The sequence below is a fragment of the Bos taurus genome, chromosome 15 (genome assembly GCF_002263795.3).
Source record: "Bos taurus isolate L1 Dominette 01449 registration number 42190680 breed Hereford chromosome 15, ARS-UCD2.0, whole genome shotgun sequence".
In the NCBI taxonomy this organism is placed as follows: domain Eukaryota; kingdom Metazoa; phylum Chordata; class Mammalia; order Artiodactyla; family Bovidae; genus Bos; species Bos taurus.
In genome coordinates, this window is record NC_037342.1 from 20,063,280 (window position 1) to 20,090,637 (window position 27,358).

At 39.8% G+C, this 27,358-nt stretch overlaps 1 pseudogene; it reads left to right on the forward strand.

Annotated features, from left to right (window-relative positions):
* Positions 1-933: 933 nt before the first annotated feature.
* Positions 934-20,728, forward strand: LOC112441600 (mitochondrial inner membrane protease subunit 1-like; annotated as a pseudogene).
* Positions 20,729-27,358: the final 6,630 nt, after the last annotated feature.

Sequence of the window (27,358 nt, forward strand, 5' to 3'; positions counted from 1 at the left end):
CTAGGTTGATGGCAGTAGAGATGGAGAGAAGCAGAGGGAACTGGGACATGCTTGTAGAGTTAAAAAGGTCTTTTAAAAGTGAACGTGAAGTTGCTCAGTCATGTAAGACTCTTTGTGAGCCCCTGGACTGTAGCCTACCAGGCTCCACCATCCATGGGATTTTCCAGGCAAGAGTACTGGCGTGGGCTGCCATTTCCTTCTCCAGAGGATCTTCCCTGACCCAGGGATTGAACCCAGGTCTCCCACATTGCAAGCAGACACTTTACCATCTGAGCCACCAAATGTAAGTTTCCAAAAAAGGTCTTGATGGGTGAACTAAACTGGGGACGGGAGGAAAAGTGTTATCAAAGAACACTGATGAACATTCAGCATGTGCAGTGGATGGATGTTGGAAATGTTTATTGAGAAAGGAGCAGGTCAGAGAGAGAAAACTGGGAATTTCTATGGGACCATGTTAAATGTGAAAGAACCATTACATCCAAGTGGAGATGACAGTTTGGCAAATGTATGTACATGGCTGAAGTTCCAAGGAGAGGTCAGAGCTGTAGATAAAGATTTAAAGTCACCCCCATGCAGTGTTTCTAAAGCTCTGGAACTGGCTGGGAAAACAAGGAGATGGTGTAACTGGAGGAGAGGATGTTACCCAAGAACCAGCTCTAGGTGTTGAGAAGGAGATGCAACTATAGTTTGAAAAAGATATTGTGGCTTCACAGAAGCCAAGAAAAGAATGAATGGTTTTACAATATAATTTTTTTAAGTAAGATATCATTATAATACGTGAAGCTTCTTTTGCAGCAGCAGCAACAACTTGTCCCTGTCTTTTTCAGCTCTGAAAATTTAGTGCTATAAGAGATCCTGATGCAGAGTAACAATAAAATGAGTCTTGCTAAGCCTAAAGCTCAGGCAAGAGGCCAGGGATGGAGGTTTGTACAGATGTGGGAAACTTCAAAATTGAAGTCATTGCAGCGGGTGAGTGAGATTATCCGAAATGGGTGTAGAAAGCCAAGGGCAGAAAGAATGCAACAAATAACATTTAGAGAGTGTTTAGCAATGAAACATTTAGCAACACTTAGCAGTGGTTTAAAGAAGGAACGTTCAGTAGGGCAGGAGTGGAGCCAGGAGAACATTATTATTATGGCAGGCGTGGAGTGTGAAATGCTACCAAAAGGAAGTCCCTTAGCAGACCTCAGAGAAGTAAACAAAAAGGATCTTGGTGGTAATGGGTGGGGAAGAGGTAAGAAAGCCAGGAAAGTAAGTTTGAACTATTCCCTCGGGAAATGAGGAGTTGTTTAATGAGTATAAAATTTCAGTTTTACAAGATGAAGAAAGACTTCTGTGAATATACTTAACACTATAGAGCTGTACGTTCAAAACTAGTCAAGATGGAAGTTTTACATTATATGTATTTTACCACAACGTAAAAAAAATTTTTTTTTTCAAAAAGAGACCTTTCCTCTGAAGCTGGAGAAAAAGAGATGAAACTGATGTTGATGAGGAGTTAGTTGACATCAGCACAGAAACAAAGAGAAAAGCGTACATTGACATGACTTCTCTAAAATATTACGTGTGGTCGTCAATGCTAACAGGAGGGCAGGCAGGAGTGACTCCAACATCAGTTATCTTTGACGTTTGGGAAGTAGCTTAGTAAGATCATTTCACAGAGGAGTCAAACCTTGTTTTTGCCTGTTCCTCTCCTGCTAGACAGTTTTTCCCTGAAGAGTATAACTCATTGTTATAGTCAGTCTGTGAGAATAATACACAGATGAACACAAACTCCTGTATTTGAGTTTTGATTTACATCAAACTTAGTATTCACATTATTTCTTTTGTTCTGATCACACAGAAGAAATAAGATCATGACTTTCGCAGACAAGTAGTTTTGAAGGTGTATTTATTTGTTGACAGCTCACCTTGCAATCTCAGGATGGTCTAAAATTAAATCTAGCGGATTAAGAGAGGAATAGAGGTAATTTTTCTGGAAAATTACCACTGTGGAGAATTCTGAAAGAGATGGGAATACCAGACCACCTGACCTGCCTCTTGAGAAATCTGTATGCAGATCAGGAAGCAAGAGTTAGAACTGTTCATGGAAAAACAGACTGGTTGCAAATACGGAAAGGAGTCAGTCAAGGCTGTATAATGTCACCCTGCTTATTTAACTTATATGCAGAGTACATCATGAGAAACGCTGGGCTGGATGAGGCACAAGCTGGAAGCAGGATTGCCAGGAGAAATATCAACAACCTCAGATATGCAGATGATACCACCCTTATGGCAGAAAGTGAAGAGGAACTAAAAAGCTTCTTGATGAAAGTGAAAGAGGAGAGTAAAAAAGTTGGCTTAAAGCTCAACATTCAGAAAACTAAAATCATGGCATCCAGTCCCATCACTTCATGGCAAATAGATGGGGAAACAGTGGCTGATTTTACTTTTCTGGGCTCCAAAATCACTGCAGATGGTGACTGCGGCCATGAAATTAAAAGACGCTTGCTCCTTGGAAGAAAAGCTATGACCAACCTAGACAGCATATTAAAAAGCAGAGACATTACTTTGTCAACAAAGGTCCATCTAGTCAAGGCTATGGTTTTTCCAGTGGTCATGTATGGATGTGAGAGTTGGACTGTGAAGAAAGCTGAGCGCCGAAGAATTGATGCTTTTGAACTGTGGTATTGGAGAAGACTTTTGAGAGTCCTTTGGACTCCAGGGAGATCCAACCAGTCCATTCTAAAGGAGATCAGTCCTGAATGTTCATTGGAAGGACTGATGCTCAAGCTCCAATACTTTGGCCACCTGTTTCGAAGAACCGACTCATTAGAAAAGACCCTGATGTTGGGAAAGATTGAAGGTAGGAGAAGAAGGGGATGACAGAGAATGAGATGGTTGGATGGTATCACCAACTCAATGGGTATGAGTTTGAGTGAACTCCGGGAGTTGGTGATGGACAGAGAAGCCTGACGTGCTGCAGTCCATGGGGTCGCAAAGAGTCGGATGTGACTGAGTGACTGAACTGAAATGAACTGAGTGGTAATTTTTATTTCAAATATGAATTATAATATCTAAAATTGAATGCATTTATTTCATAATGTCAGAAAAGAAGCACTCATAATATACAAAAAGCACCAAAAATATGTACAGCAAAACATCACAACACAATGTTACTTCTTCCCAGTTAACTATTAGTGCCAGTGAGAGTAGAAACAGAGCAAATGTGTCTGAACTTTGCCTGGCATTTAATTTACCCCAGTGCATATGTGTAGGAATATTTTATTTGCTTGCAAAATTTTATTTGCATCTATATATACAGGCTTGAATTAAAAAAAAAAAGCAGTGTATAGGTACAGCTCTTTATCATGGAAATGTTTATAAACAATTTTTGTTTTATTCATAAATATTTCAATGTGTATCTCTAAAAGCTAGTAACTTATTTTTATGAAACATGGATATACCATTATCACATCTTAAAAAATCAATAACTCCTTAATATCATTGAATGTCCACTCAGCATTTAAACTTTCCAATGTATTTTCTAGTAGTTCAAATGGGGACCCCAATAAACTCCGTATATTACAATTAGTTGACATGTACTCTAAATCTTCTTTCAGTCTGTAGGCTCCCTTTTTGTCTTTCTTTAATTTCCCCCCAGCCTCTTCCTTTTATGCCGAAATTAAACAATAAATGGGCCAGAAACTATGCTAGACACTTTATGGATATTGTCATACTTATTTATCACCAGAAGTCCTCACACATAGATATTATACTACCTAGATACAGGGACTTCCCTGGTGGCTCAGCTGGTAAAGAATCCACCTACTAATGCAGAACATGCGTGAGAGGTGGGTTCCATCCTTCATTCAGGAAGAGCCCTGGAGAGGAAAATGGCAACCAACTCCAGTATTCTTGCCTGGAAAACTCCATGGACAGGGAAGCCTGGTGGACTAGAGTCCATGGGGTCACAAAGAGAGGCAACTGAGTGCACACACACACACACCCCTAGATACAAGATCAGGAAATCAAAGCTTAGACAATGAATACTAACAGTAGCAGAACTGAGTTTATGTTGGCAGACCTCTTTGACGCCAAAGCCCATGTTCTTTCTACTAGTGATGGCCTCCCAAGTCACACTGTACTTGGGTATCCAAAGCTCAAGACTATCTCTGATTCCTTTTAAAATGCTATCCAAGCAAATTTGAGCCCAGGCATCCCATGTACCTGAGTTTCTGTAACAAAAGCAAGGAATATGTGTCAAACCTTCTAACCATTTAGATATTTCCAGTTAATTCTCCCAAAACAACAGAAATTACTGAAATATCAGCTGAATGATCCTCCCACCCCCAGCTCCTGGTATCAGCTTTCAGCCTTCAAGGGGTGAGAAGGAGATGAAAATTTGTTGAGAGTGACCAGAGAGTGCTATAAGGAAACAGATTCAAAATAGTTCTTTGCATACTTGCCTCAGATTTTGCAGAGATGGAAACCCCTGAATGATGACTCTAAACATAATGAAAGTCAGGCAGACTCCTTTTTATAAAAAAACAATAGCAACAACAACAACAAAAAAACCTTGTGACGAAGCAAGAAAGTTTAAATCAGTTGCAGTCTCTCAGACAGATAATACTATGATTAGGGTTTGCATTCTTGATCCAAAAGCCATCTAAAAAAAAAAAAAAACTACTATTTTTGAAATTACATAAAATAACAAATTAATATTTCAAGTGCTATAAATGAGCATAAATTTACCTTGTATGCTGATGTTTAAATCAGTCCCAATTTACTATAATTGCATGTAGAGTTTACAAAATGATATAATCCTATTAAATCTCCATATTTATAACTGTTACACTTATATTCAGTCTCCCAGATTTGGGTCTATCATTTTCATCTTACTTTTTCAGATATATGGTGAATGCCAACTTTATGCCCAAGTAAAAGTTTTTTATTTCTGAAGCCATTCAGTATACACTTAATGAGCCAATCTTAGGTGACAAGTCCAGTGTTGTTCAGTCGGTCAGCCGTGTCTGACTCTTTGTGACCCCATGGACTGCAACACACCAGGCTTCCCTGTCCATCACCATTTCCCAGAGCTTACTCAAACTCACGTCCATCGAGTCGGTGATGCCATCCAACCCTTTCATCCTCTGTCATCCCCTTCTCCTCCTGCCTTCAATATTTCCTAGCATCAGGGTCTTTTCCAATGAGTCAACTCTTCACATCAGGTGGCCAAAGTATTGGAGCTTCAGCTTCAGCATCAGTCCTTCCAATGAATATTCATTGTTGATTTCCTTTAGGATCAACTGGTTTGATCTCCTTGCTGTCCAAGGGACTCTCAAATGTCTTCTCCAGCATCACAGTTCAAAAATATCAATTCTTTGGTGCTCAGCCTTCTTTATGGTCCAGCTCTCACAACCATACATGACTACAGGAAGAACCATAGCTTTGACTATACAGATCTTTGTTGGCAAAGTAATGTCTCTGATTTTTAATATGTTTTCTAGGTTGGTCAATAGCTTTTCTTCCAAGGAGCAAACATCTTTTAATTCCATGGCTGCAGTCACCATCTGCAGTGATTTTGGAGCCCAAGAAAATAAAGTCTGTCACTGTTTCCACTGTTTCCCCATATGTTTGCCATGATGTTATGGGACCGGGTGCCGTGATCTTCATTTTTTGAATGTTGAGTTTGAAGCCAGTTTTTTCACTCTCCTCTTTCACCTTCATCTAGAGGCTCTTCAGTTCCTCTTCACTTTCTGCCATAAAGGTGGTGTTATCTGTATATCTGAGGTTACTGATATTTCTCCCAGTAATCCTGATTCCAGCTTGTGCTTAATCCAGCCCTGCATGTCGCATGGTATACATTGCATATAAGTTAAATGAGCAGAGTGACAATATACAGTCTTGACATACTCTTTCCCCAATTTAGAACCAGTCTGTTGTTCCATGTCCAGTTCTAACTGTTGCTTCTTAATCTGCATATGGGTTTCTCAGGAGGCAGGTCAGGTGGTCTGGTATTCCCATCTCTAAGAATTTTCCAGAGTTTGTTGTGATCCACATAGTCAAAGGTTTTAGTATAGTCAATGAAGCAGAAGTAGATGTTTTTCTGGAATTCTCTTGCTTTTTCTGTGATCCAACAGATGTTGGCAATTTGATCTCTGGCTCCTCTGCCTTTTCTCAATCCAGCTTGAAATCTGGAAGTTCTTGGTTCATATACTGTTGAAGCCTGGCTTGAAGAATTTTGAGCATTGCTTTGCTAGCGTGTGAGATGAATGCGATTGTGTGGTAGTTTGAACATTCTTTGGCATGTTAGATGCTAGATACTAGAGAACTAGTGATTAATAAGACCAAGTTACCATCTATAAGTGGCTCAGCCCCATAGAGAACTGACATGAAAAGGAACAAAGACAATATAATGCAATGAGTGCTGGGTGTATAAAATGCCTAAAGGATACATGAAAGGGAGTATCTAATGCTGCCTAGAGTCAAGGAGGCCTTCACAGAGGACAGCATCCATGAGCTGATGGTTGAAAGATGAGGATGCCAATGATGGTGGCGGTGGTGGTGACAGCAGCTATTTTATCTCTGCCGTGTTTATATAATATCTCACTAAATCTTCACACTAGTCCATCAAGATCAGTTTTACCCACATTTTACAAAACAAATTGTTGAGATCCAGGAAGTTAAGAATTTTATCTAATCATACAAGAAATTGGTGAAATGAAAACTACCTACCAAAAACTAAAAATAAATAAGCCTACCTATGAAAACATCTGATTAAACCAAAATTCTGGTTCCAACAATAGCTTCTTATGCTAACTATTAATAATACTCTCAGCCTCTCTGCCCAGGGCAAGCAGACAGCAAGCACAGGGGACCTGTATGACAGCATCCTAATTTCCCTCCATTGATCCTTGGTTAGTGCTACGTCCCTCAGTGGCTTCAGCCTTATACACAAAATATACTGCGCTTTGAATTTAGAAGCTGCTAAATTAAGAATTAGACCCACAAGGAGATTGAATAATCAGAATAACAGCAGAGAAGAGCCAGTGGGAAATAATTTTTCAGAGTCAATATTCTTTCTTTTTCATAAAGCCTCAGACAATTGCACTATCATGCCACAGTTGGAATATTTCAACTTCATGTCCACCAGGAATCTACTTTTTCATGATATTACAGAAAATACTGAAAAAGAAATGTTTGCTTTGGGAAAAAAAAAGAAAAACAGAATTAGGTTTTGTAATTACTTGTGTTTAAAGATTTCCATTTTTTAATTTTCTTAAGCTAAAAGCTAAGCTGGCAGGGTCTTGATTTCTAAATGGAATAACTAGAGGATTAAACAATTGCTAACAATGTAGTATTTAAAGTAGATAAATAGATAATCTGACAGAAAAAAAAAAAAAAACAGAAAATGCATAAGCATCAAGGGTACTAAAAGGCAGATGCCTACAGTGAAGATCAAGGGACAGCTGGCCAAAGGCTCCATAGTGATGCTTTAAATGGAAGATAGAAACTGTAGTCCCTCCCAGTGAAACATTGGTGCATTTTCAGGGACAAGATAAATGTGTATGAAGGTAGAGGACATGAGCAATGTGCTGTGAGAAATGGAACCAAATATTCTCTAGGTCTTAAAATCCAGTGCTGTCCCCTCCTACCCACTTCCTCATGCCTAGAGTCATGGTAAGTGGCATTCTCAGACTGCATACTGTGAAGTTTCAAGTATAAATGTGTCTGCATTGATGTAAACTTAAGACTAAGAGTGGAGGTTCCTCTGCACAGTGGTTCACAAGGACACATGACTTTTACTAAGATGTGGCAATGAAGATCTAGCAGGGGGAAAACAGAAGCAAAAGAGTGGGGAATTAGAGTGAATCTCTGTGGCTATGAGCTTATGCTTTAATTGACATTTGTAATTAAACTGCCTTTGGCCTATTCAGACACATCACTCTGGGAATGTTCCCTCCTCTGTCCTGTATCATCAATTTTTCCTTGTCTATTGGTTGGATCATTTCCAACACATATACATAGTTTTATCCTTATCATCTTATAAAAATGCCCTCTCTGGACTGTACTTCCCCCTTCAGCTACTGCTCATTTCTCTGTTCTCCTTTTCAGCAAGACTTCTTGAGATACTTGACTATTCACTATTTCTTTGTTTAATTTTGTTACTATACTCTAATTAGGCTTTTGCCACCACCACTCCCCAAACTGCTTTCCAGGCTCATCAATGATCTCCATTTTGCTGAGTCCAATGGTCAGTGCTCAGTCCTCATCCCACTTGGCATATCAGCAACATTTCACAGAGCTGATAACATTCAATTTCTTGGAAATATTTTCTTAACTTAGAATTCATGGCTATGCACTGGTCACCTCTCTTGCTGCTTTATCCTCTTCTCCAAGCCCAATGCTTGGTTCTTGGACCTCTTATTTCTCCACACTCTCTCTTGAGACCTCATGGTGTTATATACCCTCTCTATATTAATGACTACCCGAGTGGTACTTCCATGCTGGATCTCTCCTCTGAAATCTTCTCTCATCCATTAAACCATCTACTCTATTTGACTGTCTAAAAAGCATCTCAGAATTAATATTCCCCAAACAGAACTCATGGTCTCTTTGGCACTATCAGATTTGGATCACCCATAATGTTTCCCATGTCAGTCAGAAACATCCATCCATTTGGGACTTGCTCAAGCCCCCAAATCTCAGATTTTACATCTAATTTCTGTAAAGTAAGAGTTTTTCTTTCTTTTCCTGAGAGGTCTTAGTGAAATGTCATAGATCCCTTTAAGAAAGGACTGAGTGCCCCAAGTACCACAAATCTTCCTTCTAGTCTTCCCCAAAGGGAAGGTGGTAACTTACTTATCAGTGTGACTGTGCACTATGGAAATGGAAATACCCAAACTTTTCTGGGGTTACTGAAGACTGGCTCTAAGGTGAGACCCATTCCTAAGAACCCAAAATGCCACTGTGGTGTACCACACCCCACACTGTGGGGACCCCTGGAAGTCAGGTGATAAATGTAATTTTGGCCTAAATCTTTCATGGACCCAGCAGATGAAGAGATTCACACTGTCATGATTTCCCTAGTGCCTCAAGGTTTACTTGGAATTGACATTCTCAGGAATTGTCACAATTCCCACAAGAAGGGCCAAGTAATGATGGTTAAGATCATAGACTCTGGAGCTTGCTTGTTCAAATCCTAGTATGACACTATCTGTGTGGCCTTGGGCAAATTACTTGAGTTAAGGTCTCTGTGCTTCAGTTTACTAATCTTATAAATGAGATAATTACAGCCCTTAAGGATGGTAAGAGAATTAAATGAGTTAGTATTTGTCAAATGCCTAGGCATAGTAAGTGCTATATAAATGTTATTTAAATAACATCCTTAATCCCTTTCTTTATCTCTCAAATCAATCCAGAAATCTTTTTGGCTTTACCTCCAAATCATATCTAAAATCTGAGTGCTTTATATTACACTCCCCTCCACAACCCCCAGTGCTACCACCACAGAGCCAGCCATCACCAACTCTTATTGGATTATTGTAGTAACCTCAGGCCCTCCATTACCTCTCTAACCTGATCTCTTCATAGGCTCCTCTGTATTCACCCCACTACCACTACACTCCATCCATACCAGCTGCTCCCTAAGTGCTCCAGACTTGCTCTCACTTTAGTGCCTTTGCACTGGCTGTTCCCCTAGGATGCTCTTGCTTCACTTATTCTCCTGCATAAACACTCATTGATGTTCTTCACAAATGTTACCTTCCTAACAAAGTCCACTCTGATCATCTCTATTTAAGTGCACTTATGCCCCCATACGTATTTCTAATATATTCACACATACTCCTTATCCTGCTCTGTTTTAGTAGGCTTTCTAAAATGTATGCAATTTACTATAATTACTAGATCCTGCAGAAGATCATGGAAAAGTACCAAATGATTAAAGGCCTATTAAATAGAAGGTACCTGAATGCCTGAGTCACGGCCTGGAGCAGAGCAGTCCAGGAGAACCTCCGTGAGCAAGGACTGACTGACTGCTTTCCAGGAGGTCCATCGCCAGGTCCATATAACACAGATTACTGCCTTCACCTGGCTTTACCATCTTTCAAGAGCCTCCTCAACTTATTGCTAATATCTCAGGGGTGAATGGAGCCACTCATAGGAGAAAGAAAATAACAGTAGCACCTACAGGACCCAGCAACCAGAGAGAAACAGCAGAATGCCTAAAACTGGCAGCCCCTCATAAACCAGAACTGCTAGAGAATAAGGATGCTTTAATTTCTGAGATTTAAAACAGAACAATAACAATGGTACTCAAAAATTCGGTTCTAATATATGAAGAGAAAAAAAAAGAGACTCTGGAATTCAAAGAGTTGTGTTTTTTTGTTTGTTTGTTTTTGTTTTTTTATAACTTTACAAATCCTACAGAGGAACTAAAGGAGCTATTATTTTCTGCTGGGGACTGAATTCAGGCCTATATGATTAAGCAATACATTTCTCAACATAGAAAGTAAAAACACAAAGAAATGGAAACCATAAGAGAAATTTTTAAAAAGGGCTTGCAGGACAGATGCAGAGACTCAACATGTGAATAATGAAAGTTCCAAGGGAGGGAAAGGGAACAGATGTAGGAGTGCATTAATTAGGGAAATAATAGAAGAAATTTCCCCTTGTTTGAGGAAAGGCTCAAGTCTACAAATTTAAAGTGCTCATTGAGTTCCAGACATAATTAATGAGGAAAAAAAATTTTTTTAAACCCAGCTGGGCATATCCAGGCAGAATTCCTAAATTCAAGCATAAAGAAAATGTATAGGCTGTCACACATAAAAACTGCATCACATACAAAGGAAAGGGCCAACACGAATAGGACTGAGGCACTGGACAGAAGAAAACAGAATTACCCCCATAGAGCACTGAGGGAAGAGGACGCCAACCCCAAAACCTACTCTCCATTGAGACAGCCCCCTGCCAGGGTGAGAGAGGGTGTGGGCAAATATGTGACATCATGTACATCTTCCACTACAGCAATGCTTTAGGAAGGACCCTAAGGCAACGGGACGATCACAACAGAGTTCCCTGTAGGGCACAAGAAGGGGAGGAAATAGCATGAGAATGCATCTCTGTCTCTCTGCAGGTGCATTTGTATACAATTTTCCACTTCAGTTCAGTTCAGTTCAGTCGCTCAGTCATGTCCGACTCTTTGCGACCCCATGAATCACAGCAGGCCAGGCCTCCCTGTCCATCACCAACTCCTGGAGTTCACTCAGACTCATGTCCATCGAGTCAGTGATGCTATCCAGCCATCTCATCCTCTGTCGTCCCCTTCTCCTCCTGCCCCCAATCCCTCCCAGCATCAGAGTCTTTTCCAATGAGTCAGCTCTTCGCATGAGGTGGCCAAAGTACTGGAGTTTCAGCTTTAGCATCATTCCCTCCAAAGAAATCCCAGGGCTGATCGCCTTCAGAATGGACTGGTTGGATCTCCTTGCAGTCCAAGGGACTCTCAAGAGTCTTCTCCAACACCACAGTTCAAAAGCATCAATTCTTCGGCACTCAGCTTTCTTCACAGTCCAAATCTCACATCCATACATGACCACTGGAAAAACCATAGCCTTGACTAGATGGACCTTTGTTGGCAAAGTAATGTCTCAGCTTTTAAATTTTCCACTTAGATATACATATAGTGAAGTGAAAGTCTCTCAGTCATATCTGACTCTTTGTGACCCCATAGACTGTATAGTCCATGGGGATTCTCCAAGCCAGAATACTGGAGAGGCTAGCCGTTCCCTCCTCCAGGGAATCTTCCCAACCCAGGGATCTAACCCAGGTCTCCCGCATTGCATGTGGATTCTTTACCAGCTGAGCCACCAGGGAATCCCAAGAATACTGGAGTGGGTAGCCTATCCCTCCTCCAAGGGATCTTCCCAACCCAGGAATTGAACTGGGGTCTCCTGCATCACAGGTGGATTCTTTACCAGCTGAGCCACCAGGGAAGCAGACATACATATACTTAAATATAAATTGAAAATGATAGAATGCCAGGGAATCTGTAACATTAGTGCCAAACAATGATCATATAAAGAGAACATCCTACAGGGGAAAACCTAAAAATGTCTAAGAATACTAAATGATCTCAAGTCCTCGGAAAGGGAGGAAGGAACAAGTAGAGAAGGGAAGTGGAAGTTTTCTTAAGGTTTCAACTGAGTAGGGAAGTAAAAGTTTTACAAAGGTGAAAGAGGACAGCAAGGAAATGAACATGTCTATGGAGAGATATGGTCGGTATCTTATTTTCATATTGACAGCAGAGAAAGAAGTGGTTCAATAGAAGTAAACGAAATGGGAGAGTAATGCCTAGAAGAGTGGGGAAATGTGATAGAAACTCTAAATTCAGTAAGGAAAATGTAGACAACTAATTGTACTTGGATCAACCCACCAAAATTAAGGGCGGGGGGGACAGCATAATATAAATAATATGCATGAGGTAAAATGAAAGAAAGAAAATCAAAGATATCTGTTTTCAATTAAATGTAAATAGATTGGATGCATCTTTCAAAGACAAAGATTGTCAGATTGAATTTTTTTTTTTTTTTTAAGTGGATGTCTCTCAGACGGTAAAGCATCTGCCTACAATGCAGGAGACCCGGGTTCGATCCCTGGGTCGGGAAGATCCTCTGGAGAAGGAAATGGCAACCCACTCCAGTATTCTTGCCTGGACAATCCTACAGATGGAGAAGCCTGGTGGGCTACAGTCCATGGGGTCGCAAAGAGTCGGGCACGACTGAGCGTCTTCACTTCACTTCTCATTTTCTTTCTTTTTTTTTTAATTTTATTTTTAAACTTTACAATATTGTATTGGTTCTGCTATATATTGAAATGAATCCGCCACAGGCATATTTGTTTTAATGTAGGAAATAAATAAATAGGCAAACAGGTATCAGGAAAATACTTTTTTTTTTTTTTTTTAAGAAAAGTTAAGCAGAAAAAGCAGCATACAATTATAACTAGCAAAGCAGCAGTTAAGATTAAAAGCATTAATCAGAGACTTCCCTGGTGGTCTAGTGGTTAAGAAGACACCTGTTAATGCAGGGGACATGGGTTTGATTCCCTGGTCCATCCGGGAAGATTCTACACGCCACACAGCAGCTAAGCCCTAGAACTGCAAGTACTGAAGCCGGCGTTCTAGATCCTGTGCTGCAACGGAAGAGTAACCCCCTCTCACTGCAACTACAGAAAAGCCCATGAGCAGCAACAAAGACCCAGCGCAGCCAAAAATTAATGAATTAACTAAAAGCATTAATCAGGACAAGAGGAAGTTTACCAAACGTAGACTCCATTTACGAAAAGGATAGAACAGTCACGAATCTCTGTGTACCAAATATCTAAAAAGCTAGATATGTGAAACAAACATCATTAGGATGTTTCTTCTTAAGAAACATCTTCTTAAGATCATCTTCTTAAGAAATTATACATAAACCTTAACTCTATAGTGGGTTGTTTTAATGATTACATTTATTATATCACTTTTATATTCATATTGCTGTGTTTAGTGCAGGTGACTTTATAGTTTGAGACCCTGAGGTTCAGTTAATCATAGAAGAAGGGCTGGAGATATTAAATTTACTTATAAAGATTCCAACCAGTCTACTTGTTTTGAAAGCTGGTGGTCCCTTTACCACACTGTGCTGACTCCCTCGGGCCAAAGGGAACCCAGCCAGGACCATCACAGGGCCCACCAGAGAGAGAGCAGAACAGAGTCCCTGGGGCCCCTCCGAGGAAATGCTCTGGCCCTGCTGGTGCAGCACGAACTCAGGCCGTCCTTCCACCCTGGGCCTCCGCCAGGACCCTCTGAGTCTCACACTGCAGCCCCACTCCTAACGCTTGACCCCCGTGGGAACGTCTTAAAGGGAGATGGGGAGTTCTCTCTGTCCTCTGCCAGCCACTCCCTAGATTAACTCCCGGCACTTAGAAAGCATTCACCCCTCTTCAGTTTCCACAACAAACATGTTTTGAGCACACAGATGTACAAGGCCCTGTCCTGGATTTCTTTATTTGGTCGTTTTTCAGTCACTAAGTCATGTCCGACTATTTTTTGTGACCCCATGGACTGCAGCACACCAGGCTCCACTTTCTCCTGGAGTTTGCTCCAATTCATGTCCATTGAGTCGGTGATGCAATCTAATCATCTCATCCTCTGCCGCTCTCTTCTCCTCCTGCCTTCAATCTTTCCCAGCATCAGGATCTTTTCCAATGAGTTGGCTCTTCCCATGAGGTGGCCAAAGTATTGCAGCTTCAACTTCAGCCTCAGTCCTTCTAATGAATATTCAGGGTTGAGTTTCTTTAGGATTGGCTGGTTTGATCTCCTTGTTGTCCAAGGGACTCTCAAGAGTCTTCTCCAGCACCACAGTTTGAAAGCATCAATTCTTTGGTGCTCAGCCTTCTTTATGGTCCAACTCTCACATCCATACATGATTACTGGAGCTTTGACTATAAAGAGATTTATCAACAACGTGATGTTTCTGCTTTTTAATATAATGTCTAGGTTTATCAGAGCTTTTCTTCCAAGGAACAAGCGTCTTCTTAATTAGGGCTCTTTTTCCCCCAATACTCTTCTGAGATCTGGTGAATGTGCCAGAGCTGTAGGACTCACGTGTGGCTTCCAAATGCTCCATATTCAGGGACAATGATCCATAGGCAGTGCTGACCCATGACTTAGTTTCTAGATAGTGAGCTTTAGTAAAGCTAAATCAATTCTATTTAGACAATTGCTCTTTATTCTGAAACTATTTAATATGTCCTTCCTCTTTATAGTTTAGACTTTAACTTATGAAATGATAGCAGATGGCAGAGTTTATCATTAATAATCTTACTTGAAAAATAAATGTTGCCAACCCTATGAACGCCCCCTCAAATAATTTATGATAGATGTAAGATGTATAACTCTGTGAATTCAAATATGTGGGGACCCCTGTTTTCCATGGCTTCCTCCCTACACATTTTCAATGTGTGTGGCCATCGTGTGCCACATGCAGGATCTTAGTTCCCCAACCAGGGATCAAACCCATGCTCCCTGCAGTGGAAGATTAGAGCCTTAATCACTGGACTACCAGGGAGGTCCCCCCTTCTCTGTATTTCTAAGGACTATCCATGCTGCACAGATATATTTCTACCACTACCTCTCAATCTGCAAACACGTCTTGACCAGCAATGGAATGGTCCAGTCATTCAAGGAACCAGATTTCCCCTGGAGGGATGGGGACTACATGGTACAGAGTCCTGTCCTGGAAGACTAGAAGAACACACTGCATTGGCAAGCATTGCTAAGCCTGGTGGATCTGTTCCCACACTGTCAATTGATGTCACAAGCTTGGTCTCCCACATATGCTGCTGGGGAAACATCACAATCCAGTGTCACTCTAAAAGAAAAATTCTCAGATACTGGCGTTGTCGCTGTTCAGTCGTCAAGTCATGTCCAACTTTTCATGACCCCATGGACTACAACACACCAGGCCTCCCTATCCCTCACCATCTCCCAGAGTTTGCCCAAGATCATGTCCATCGAGTCGGCAATGCCATCCAACCACCTCATCTTCTGTCATCCCCTTCTCCTCCTGACCTCAATCTTTCCCAGTATCAGGGTTTTTTCCAATGAGTCATCTCTTCACATCAGTTGGCCAAAGTATTGGAGCTTCGGCTTCAGCATCAGTCCTTCCAATGAATGTTTAAGGTTGATTTCCTTTAGGACTAACTGGTTTGATCTTGCTGTCCAAGGGACTCTCAAGAATCTTCAACACCACAGTTTAAAAGCACCAATTCTTTGGCCCAGATACATCCATAGTAATCATCACAAATATGGCAAAGTTGCCCTGAATCTACCTTAAAATTTAAAAGAAAAAAGTTAAAATTGAAGATTAAAATTTTAACAATATCAAACCAATGATAGAGAGGTATTGTCTTCATTTACACCATGCTCTTATTTTCCTAAATTTCAAAATGATTTCTGAGGTTCTTTCCCTCATTCAGTGGTTCAAATTTTAAGAAGTTTACTTTTAACCCAGGTTGAGTTTAGAAATTCAGCTCATTTGACATGGTACTTCACTTCTTTCCTCCACTGGAGACAGCCTGCTGTTGGGAAATTTGGTCTGTCTGAGGGCAGTATCTGAGTTTGAATCTTGACTAAAAATTTTTTATGAGCTACATTGTTACTTTCAGCAAGTTTTTAATATCTCTAAGCCAGGGCTTCATCATTTGTAAAATGGGTATCGTAAGACAAACAACACAGTTGTAATGTATCTGGTATAAAGTATCTAAGAAATGCTGGTAGTATTTTTTAATCTAATTAGACTTCAAATTTTACTTTCAAATAAACTTCAAAAAGATATTATTTTTTCTGTTTGTCCTATTTTTTTTAAAAAGCAGTTGGGAGGAAGTGTTTAAATTTACTTCTCAAGTTTGTGCAGAATGACAAGATGAACCTGGAGTGAACAGGATCTCATGCCAAATGCTCTTGCCCACTTGTGATGCCACAGATCCACAAATAAGAACCACACGTAATCCTAGCTTTGATTTTACCCCACTGTCTCTTTAGCCAAGCAGTGTCCTTAGCACGGGGCTTCAGTGCTGAATCATTACTGACTCAGAGGTTTATAAATACCGCTACTTGAATCACTTGGAGTTTTCTTTAGTGGTCCCCTACTTCCCTTTCTTAAGTTTCAATTAAACCTGACCCCATAAAGGGAGTGATATCTGACTTCCCACATTAGCGGGGCTGCTGTCTCTATGACGTACATGATACATTTATAAGAAGGAACATTCTAAAAATAAGCTTAATGTATTCTCATTCAATTCACTAAATAGCTGATGTAACTTGAAGACAGTAAGTCATCCTCATCAGTGTTCTGTAACAGCTTACTAAATGTCAGAAAGAAATAGAAATGTTCTAAGCTAGGACCCCATTCTTAATTCCTTACATAATAAGCTAGAATGCATACATTTTACAGAAAAGAAAATGTTAAAATAATGTAAATATAATAGCATTCAAAATCTAAATCTCATTTGGTAGGAATAGTTAAAAAATAACATTCATAAAGACAGCCAAGGTGCTGTGTTGAAAGCATTGAAATGTGACTGCCAGTACGTGAAACCATTTCAGTAAGGAATGTACTTAAGAAATGGAGGTAGAATTATAGAATAATGCACAAGTAAATCAACATTGTTAGATCCAACTCATCATCTATGCTAGTCATGTACAGCAGCAAAGATAATCCAAAAATTTTTTATATTTGTTCTGTTTTGAGGGCTTCCCTTGTAGCTCAGTTGGTAAAGAATCTGACTGCAATTCAGGAGACCCCAGTTCAATTCCTGGGTCGGGAAGATCCCCTGCAGAAAGGATTGGCAACCCACTCCAGTATTCTTGCCTGGAGAATCCCCATGGACAGAGGAGCCTGGTGGGCTACAGTCCAGGGGGTTGCAAAGAGTCAGACGCAACTGAGTGAGTAAGCACACACACATTATTTGCAGTAGATTTATCTTCCCAATTATATTTAAGATTTGTTTCCCTTTTTGGATATTCATTACCTGATGGATAGGGAAACATACCCAATGGCATTCTCAAGGCCACAGATAAATAAAATTTTTCCAGAGATAATTAACAGAGCAAATTGTGTCTGTCAGTAGGTCATGCAGCCTGGAACCCTGAGAGTGTGGAAAGGAGTGAGATCAAGCACGTTATTGATGGCTCTGCCGTCCATCAGCCACCCTAGGCAGCCCAAGGGAAGCATGATTGCCAGCAAGCCTACTCATTGCAATCCTCCTTTCCTCTAGACATGTACCTCACCTCTTCAGGGCTGTCATGGTTAGAACATCATGGAGGATGGGGCTCATGAGAAAGGACCACCTGGGCTTCTTTGAAACCAAGTATCATCCATGTATGTTTTGAGACATGTTTTAGATGTTTCTTTTAGAAACCCTGCAACTACTCTAAAAATTGATTGTACTTTAGAACAGACTTACAGCCAGTGATGGCAGAGTCTACCTAGAACTCTGCTTCATGACCTGCTGGAAAAAACCTTTCAAGTTGTTGGCTATACTGTTCAGTATGACTGTGTAGCTTATTGTGTTGTTGAACACGTTGATGGTATTGTCATGAGTTCTAGACCATCAGTGGATTCTACAATTCAAAATTCAAATATTAAAATATTTGCAAATTTGCAGAGACTCTTAACATTTTTATGACATCCAAAAAGGTGACATTGTGATTGCAAAAAGCTCAAATGATCCAAAATCAAATATTTGTAAAAGAGTGACTGCTTTGGAAGAAGAGAAGAGAAGCGAAAAGCAAAGGAGAAAAGGAAAGATATAAACATCTGAATGCAGAGTTCCAAAGAATAGCAAGAAGAGATAAGAAAGCCTTCTTCAGCGATCAATGCAAAGAAATAGAGGAAAACAACAGAATGGGAAAGACTAGGGATCTCTTCAAGAAAATCAGAGATACCAAAGGAACATTTCATGCAAAGATGAGCTCGATAAAGGACAGAAATGGTATGGACCTAACAGAAGCAGAAGATATTAAGAAGAGATGGCAAGAATACACAGAAGAACTGTACAAAAAAGATCTTCACAACCCAGATAATGACGATGGTGTGATCACTGACCTAGAGCCAGACATCCTGGAATGTGAAGTCAAGTGGCTCTTAGAAAGCATCACTACGAACAAAGCTAGTGGAGGTGATGGAATGCCAGTTGAGCTATTCCAAATCCTGAAAGATGATGCTGTGAAAGTGCTGCACTCAATATGCCAGCAAATTTGGAAAACTCAGCAGTGGCCACAGGACTGGAAAAGGTCAGTTTTCATTCCAATCCCAAAGAAAGGCAATGCCAAAGAAGGCTCAAACTACCACACAATTGCACTCATCTCACACGCTAGTAAAGTAATGCTTAAAATTCTCCAAGCCAGGCTTCAGCAATATGTGAACCGTGAACTTCCAGATGTTCAAGCTGGTTTTAGAAAAGGCAGAGGAACCAGAGATCAAATTGCCAACATCTGCTGGATCATGGGAAAAGCAAGAGAGTTCCAGAAAACATCTATTTCTGCTTTATTGACTATGCCAAAGCCTTGGACTGTATGGATCACAATAAACTGGAAAATTCTGAAAGAGATGGGAATACCAGAACACCTGATCTGCCTCTTGAGAAATGTGTATGCAGGTCAGGAAGCAACAGTTAGAACTGGACATGGAACAACAGACTGGTTCCAAATAGGAAAAGGAGTTCGTCAAGGCTTTATATTGTCACCCTGTTTATTTAACTTATATGCAGATTACATCATGAGAAATGCTGGACTGGAAGAAACACAAGCTGGAATCAAGATTGCTGGGAGAAATATCAATAACCTCAGATATGCAGATGACATCACCTTTATGGTAGAAAGTGAAGAGGAACTAAAAAGCCTCTTGATGAAAGTGAAAGTGGAGAATGAAAAAGTTGGCTTAAAGCTCAACATTCGGAAAACGAAGATCATGGCATCCGGTCCCACCACTTCATGGGAAATAGATGGGGAAACAGTGAAAACAGTGTCAGACTTTATTTTTCTGGGCTCCAAAATCACTACAGATGGTGACTGCAGCCATGAAATTAAAAGATGCTTACTCCTTGGAAGGAAAGTTATGACCAACCTAGATAGCATATTCAAAAGCAGAGACATTACTTTGCCAACAAAGGTTCGTCTGGTCAAGGCTATGGTTTTTCCTGTGGTCATGTATGGATGTGAGATTTGGACTGTGAAGAAGGCTGAGTGCCAAAGAATTGATGCTTTTGAACTGTGGTGTTGGAGAAGACTCTTGAGAGTCCCTTGGACTGCAAGGAGATCCAACCAGTCCATTCTGAAGGAGATCAGCCCTGGGTGTTCTTTGGAAGGAATGATACTAAAGCTGAAAGTCCTCAGCTTTGGCCACCTCATGGGAAGAGTTGACTCATTGGAAAAGACTCTGATGCTGGGAGGGATTTGGGGCAGGAGGAGAAGGGGACGGTAGAGGATGAGATGGCTGGATGGCATCTCTGACTCGATGGACGTGAGTCAGAGTGAACTCTGGGAGTTGGTGATGGACAGGGAGGCCTGGCATGCTTCGATTCATGGGGTCACAAAGAGTCGGACACGACTGAGCGACTGATCTGATCTGATCTGATCTCACTGCTTTGGAAGGAGACAAAATCCTCAGCAATAATCCATCAGGTTTCTTTCAAAGCTATAGCTGGGGCTTCCCTGGTAGTCCAGTGGTTAAGAATCCACCTTTCAATGCAGGGGACACGGGTTTGATCCCTGATCAGGGACCTAAGATCCCACCTGCCGTAGGGCAACTGAGCTCCTGTGCCACAGCTACTGAGCCTGCTATCTAGAGTCTGTGATCTGTGACAAGAAGCCACTGCAATGCAAAGCCTGCACACCACAACCAGAGAATAGTCCTCACTCACTGCAACTAGAGAAATCTCACTCACAGAATTGAAGAATCCAGCAACAAAGACCCAGCACAGCCATATAAATAAATAAATAATTTTTTAAAGCTATAGTTATGTGCCAATAAATCATATTTGGTCAGAAGGTGAAAATCTACAGAATTCTACAGACTGCAGGTACTGTTGGACCTATTTTATGCAAACTAATATGAGAATGTGTCTTGTTTAAGATTTGACCTCTGAGTGATTTGGATTTCTACGTGAATGTCTTAAAGGCCACAGATTTTACAATGATTAGTAAGCATTTATTCTTTGACTTGCCTATTGTCTCCTGTTCAAGTGAATGTATTGTTGCCACTGAAATCATATACTTACCACTAAAATTGTTACTATTAAAAATAAAATACTTCCAAATTGTGGGGGGTGGGGGGGCAAGTATAAAGAAAGCTAATATAAATCTATTGAAAATGAATGAAACTTTGCTATATTTAAAATGGATAACCAACAAGGACCTACTGTATAGCACATGGAATTCTGCTAAATGTCATGTGGCAGCCTGGATGGGAGAGGAGTTTGGGGGAGAATGGATACATGTATATGTATGGCTGAGTTCCTTTGCTGTCCACCTGAAGCTATTACAACATTGCTAATTGATTATACTTCAATACAAAATTTAAAAAAAAAATTTTTTTAATCTTTTTAAAAAATGAAGAGATCTAGCTATCTCTTTATAGGTTGGCTATCCAGAAAAAAGAAAAAATGAATGAGCTAAGCTACATGCTGAGAAGAATTTGCAAAGAAATCTTTCTGATTCTTAAGGAGATAAACCACAATTTATGCAAAAATTCTTCTTAATCTTTTAAATCCTAGGTAAGGTAACAGTGGAACAACTAGCTTCAAATCTCTTCTCAGACACAGACAAAATCATAAAAGTTATAGGAAACAATTCCTCAGTACTGAAAGTAAGGTATGTTGTCAACAAACAAGGAAGATTATCTGACCTATAAAGTAAGGGATAAACAGGATCAGAAGATGTCACTAAAAATCAATTCAGCTTTCCCACCTGTAAATGCAGGGTTACAGGAAGAGAGTAAAGCAAATCTTGACAAGTTTCACCAGCAATCTCTAATAATGAGTGATGAAGGCAAGAGGAGAGAGTGACAACGGATGGACCACAGATTCAGAGGCTGGGGCAGGCAGGGAAGGCAAGCCCTGAAGACAGAAGAAAATCTGCAGCAACTCAGCTTGCCGCCACCCAGATGCTTCACAGCAGATGTGTTTTGACCTGAAGAAGTACTTTCCGAAATGGGGAAGGAGGCAGGACCCTTGATCCCGCTCTGACAGGGTAGGAAAGACCGTGAGAGAGATGGAGACCACTCCTCGTGGAGGCACGTTTGTGCTGGCCCTCACTCCAGCATCTGTTGAACCAGTGGCCCATGGTACTGGCTCCAAGCTTTCTCTCATCCAAAATTTTATCTCCCTAGCCATTTCCTCCTGATACATCAAAACACATTACCAAATTAGAAGTAATTGGGAACATTGTAGAGGGACAGTCCTGCATGATGACAAGTCACTCTCTCAATTCGGAGGGCAAAATCCCTTAGGAAGATCCCAGAGAAAGTTGTACCCACCCTGTATCCTTGGAGTTAGAAGGATGAACAAAATACCAAATGTAAAAATCTGGCCTCTGGTACAACAATTTCAGCAAAAAAGTGGAAGCATAACTTCAGAGACAAATGTATAGATTTCCCTCATTTCTGATCCACATGTGACTCCCATTCCCTCGCTACCCTATTCAGACTTCTGAATGATTGAACTGAAAACATTATCCAACAAATCCAGCATTCCAGGTTTTCCATAAAAGAATAGGAAAAATTCTTTTAAAAAACAGACTGGAGTCAGATAGCTTCTTTGTAACATTAAAGGCCAAAAGAAGAAGAATCATTACTTTTTTAGGGAAATAGCTATAACTTTGAGTCAAATAATGATAATATGAAATAGAACACAATACTGAGTCCTATAACTCAGTAAAATGTCCTTTTCATATGGGGATAATAGGAAAATCAAATTTGCAGATCTTCAGGAAGTGTACAACCAATATACTCTACTCAGAAAAGACAAGATTGTGTACCAGTGGTCAAAAAGAGATGCAAATAAAGAAGTAACATTCCTTTAGGAGATGGGTCAAAGAGGACCTTGCTGTGATGTATGTTAGAGTGTACACTCCCTATATTTTCCTCTAAGAGCTTTATAGCTTCTGGCCTTCCATTTAAATCGTTAATCCATTTTGAGTTGATTTTTGTGTGTGGTATTAGAAAGTGTTCTAGTTTCATTCTTTTACTTGTAGCTGTCCAGTTTTCCCAGCATCACTTACTAAAGAGGCTGTCTTTTCTCCATTGTATATTCTTGCCCCTTTTGCCAAAAAAGGTGGCCATAGCAAGATCCTCTTTGACCCACCTCCTAGAATAATGGAAATAAAAACAAAAATAAACAAATGGAACTTAATTAAACTTAAATGTTTTTTTCACAGCAAAGGAAAATAATTGCAAATGAAACAACTGACAAAGGATTAAGCTCCAAAATATACAAGCAGCATACCAATAAAAACCTGGGAAATGGAAAGAAATGTCACCGCTGATAAATTCTTCATCTTAAAGATGACAGTCACTAGATGCTTATTTCATATTAATAACTTGAGAAAGTTTGCCTTTAAATATTTAAAATAAATCAGGTCTTCTGCATTGCAGGCAGATTCTTAACCATCTGAGCCACCAAGGAAATCCAGTGAAATTAAATGTTGACTTTAATTCACAACATGGGTTGCCATTGCCTTCTCCAATCATATACTTACTTGTATTTAAAAAATGAAAACAGAAAAACTACATATGCTATATCAAGATAGAATATAAATTAAACCAAGAAAAGGCAGAAAACATGAAATAGGAAAAGTAATAACCATATGTTATAAAAATAAATGTAAAAGAAATAATCTCATCTGTTAAAAGGAAAGATTCTTAATCAGGTCAAAACACAAAATCCAATTATACATTATCATTGAGTTATACTCAAAATGATTCAGAAAAGTTAAAAAAAAAAAACAAAGAACAAAAAAGCACAAGTTGCAGTGTAAACATCAAAGTAGAAATAAAGAGGAAAAAAACATTAAATATAACAGAGTCATTTTTGTTAAGATCTGAAAATTCACAATGAATATCATCTATCAGAAACATATGTGTCAAATAACATACCCTTTTACATACAGCTTAAAAGTTAAAAAGGAAGTGACTATAGACATGAAGAAATTAATATAATTTTGCAATCTTAAAAGATTACATACATCAAAAACAAATAATAAATGATAGCATTATTTTTTGCTTTTGAACTGTGGTGTTGGAGAAGACTCTTGAGAATCCTTGGACTGCAAGGAGATCCAACCAGTCCATCCTACAGGATATCAGTCCTGAATATTCATTGGAAGGACTGATGCTGAAACTGAAACTCGAATACTTTTGGTCACCTGATGTGAAGAACTGACTTATTGGAAAAGACCTTGATGCTGGGAAAGATTGAAGGTGGGAGGAGAAGGGGATGACAAAGGATGAGCTGGTTGGATGGCATCACTGACTTGATGGACATGAGTTTGAGGAAGCTCTGGGAGTTGGTGATAGACAGGAAAACCTGGTGTGCTGCAGTCCATGGAGTCACAGAGTCAGTCACAACTGAGCGACTGAACTGAACATTATTTTAATATGTTTACAAATGCCAAATTTAAAGAAAGTCCACCACCTTTTATGGTTGCCATGGAATTTAATGTAATGGAACATTATGAAATGTTATATGAAATGTTACATGGAACATTATGAAATGTTCCATTATAATGAAACATATGTGAACTTATGGAATATAATTATAAATTTGTTCTGAGAGAAAAACACCCCCACTCTCCTCCCCATCCGCACCAGTCTTTTCTTTTTCTTTCATTTTGGATAGATTTCGCTACATTATCAAGTTCACTAATAGTTCCTTCTGCAGTGTCTTATATGGTGCTAATTTTATTCAATGGAATTTTTATTTTAGATAGTTTATTTTTCATCTCTAGATATTCCATTGGGTTCTTTCTCAAATCGTCCATTTCTCTCCTCATATGTTTATGTTTTCTTTTCACTCTTAAGCATATTGAAATGTTTGTAATAGATGTTTTGGTGTTCTTCCCTGCTAATTTCATCATCCCTGTCACTTCTGAGTATACATCTATTAACTTCTTCTATCCTCGTTGTGAATCACATTTTCCTTGATCCTTCCTATGTTTTTTCTTTACCACTGATCTACCTGGGAAGCCCTGTGTTAAGTTACATGTAAATTAATCAAGGCTTGTTTTTAAAACTCATCAAATAAGAAAGTCTAGAGTAATCTTTCTACTATGATTAATTTTGTCTCACTACAAGGTGCGAACTTTCTGGGATCTCAACTGAATGTCCTGTGTAGTCGTCAGCATCTATTTACTCTGGCTGTTGGGACATTGAAAGATGATTCCTAGCCTATGTCAGCTCTGGAACTTGCCCTGCTTCATATCTGTCTGGCAATTTCCCTTTCCCCAGAAGTTAATTTTTCCTGGCCTTGTGGAGTTTCATCCTATGCATGTGAAGTATAGTGTTCAGTCCACAATTCAAGCAGATCCCTAGGTGGATCTCTGGTGCCCTTCCTCTGTGTATCTTCCTCCTCTCCAGTGCTCTGCCCTGTAAATTAATACCATCCTAGTCTCCCCAAACTCCATTCTTTCTCCTCTATTCAACAATACTTGTGGGCTCTGCTTGGGTTCCCTGTCCCTGTGCTGTCCTCTAGAAATTGTCTTCAGGCTAAAAGCTAAGGTAACTGTAGGGCTCACCTCATTTCTTTCCCTTATCAGAGAGACCACAGTGCTGTGCTTCCTGTTGTTCCACATCCGAAACTGCTGTTTTTTTGTTCCACTGGTGTAGTTGTTTATGGTGGGAGACTAATTTTGGAAGCTGTTACTATCTCATGACCAGAAGTGGAAGTTCCAACCAAAATCTTTTTACCAAGAAAATCTTCTTTTTTAATTTTTATTGAAGTACAGTTGATTTACAATGTTGTGTTAGTTTCAGGCATACAGCAAAGTGAATCAGTCACACATACACATAAATCCACTCTTTTTTAGATTCTTTTCCCATACAGGCCATCACAGAGTATCGAGCATTCCCTGTGTTATGGAGTAGGTACTTATTAGTTACCTATTTTATATATAGTAGTATGTATATAGGAGAAGGCAGTGGCACCCCACTCCAGTACTCTTGCCTGGAAAATCCCATGGATGGAGGAGCCTGGTAGGCTGCAGTCCATGGGGTCGCTAAGAGTCAGACACGACTGAGCAACTTCCCTTTCCCTTTTCACTTTCATGCATTGGAGAAGGAAATAGCAACCCACTCCAGTGTTCTTGCCTGGAAAATCCCAGGAACAGGGGAGCCTGGCGGGCTGCCGTGTATGGGATCCCACAGAGTCGGACACGACTGAAGTGACTTAGCAGCAGCAGCAGTATATGTATGTCAGTCCCAATCTCTTAATTTGTCCCTTCTCCCCTTCTCCCCTGGTATGTCTAATTTTGTTTTCCACATCTGTGACTCTACTTCTGGTTGGTGAGTAAATTCATTTGTACTCTTTTTTAAAATTCCAAATATCATATGTCTGATTTATTTCACTCAGTATGACAATCTCTGGATCTATCCATGTTGCTGCATATGGCATTATTTTGTTCTTTTTATGGCTGAGTAATATTCTATTGTATATATGTACCACATCTTTTTTATCTATCCATTCCTCTGTTGATGGACATTTAGATTATTTCCATTTCCTTGATATTGTAAATAGTATTGCAACAAATATTGTGTTGTATGTATCTTTTTGAATTATGGTTTTCTCTAGGTATATGTTCAGGAGGGATTGCTGGATCACATGGTAATTATATTTTTAGATTTTTTTTTTTGACTGTATTTTTTTTTAAATTTTATTTTATTTTTAAACTTTTCGTAATTGTATTAGTTTTGCCAAATATCAAAATGAATCCGCCACAGGTATACATGTGTTCCCCATCCTGAACCCTCCTCCCTCCTCCCTCCCCATACCATCCCTCTGGGTCGTCCCAGTGCACTAGCCCCAAACACAAGAAACCTCCTTACTGTTCTCCACAGTGATGGTACCAATTTACATTCCTACCAACAGTGTAGGTGAGATCTCTTCTCTCCACACCCTCTCCAGCACTTACTGCTCAAAGAGTTTTTGATGATGGCCAATCCGACCAGTGTGAGGTGATACCCCATTGTAGTTTTGATTTGAATTTCTCCAGTAAATGGTGCTGTTAAGTGTCTTTTCATGTACTTTTTGACCATCTGTACGGATTCTTTGGAGAAATGTTTGTTTATGTTTTCTGCCTATTTTTTGATTGGGTTTTTTTTATATTGAGATGCATGAGATGTATACAGACTTTGGAAATTAATCCCTTGTCAGTTGCTTCATTTGCAAGTATTTTCTCCCATTCTGAGTGTTGTCTTTTTGCTTTATTTATGGCTACCTTTGCTGTGGACTTCATTTTTTGGGGCTCTAAAATCACTGCAGATGGTGACTGCAGCCATGAAATTAAAAGACGCTTACTCCTTGGAAAGAAAGTTATGACCAACCTAGACAGCATATTGAAAAGCAGAGACATTACTTTGCCAACAAAGGTCCATATAGTCAAGTTTATGGTTTTTTCAGTGGTCATGTATGGATGTGAGAGTTGGACTGTGAAGAAAGCTGAGCGCTGAAGAATTGATGCTTTTGAACTGTGGTGTTGGAGAAGACTCTTGTGAGTCCCTTGGACTGCAAGGAGATCCAACCAGTTCATTCTGAAGGAGATCAGTCCTGGGTGTTCTTTGGA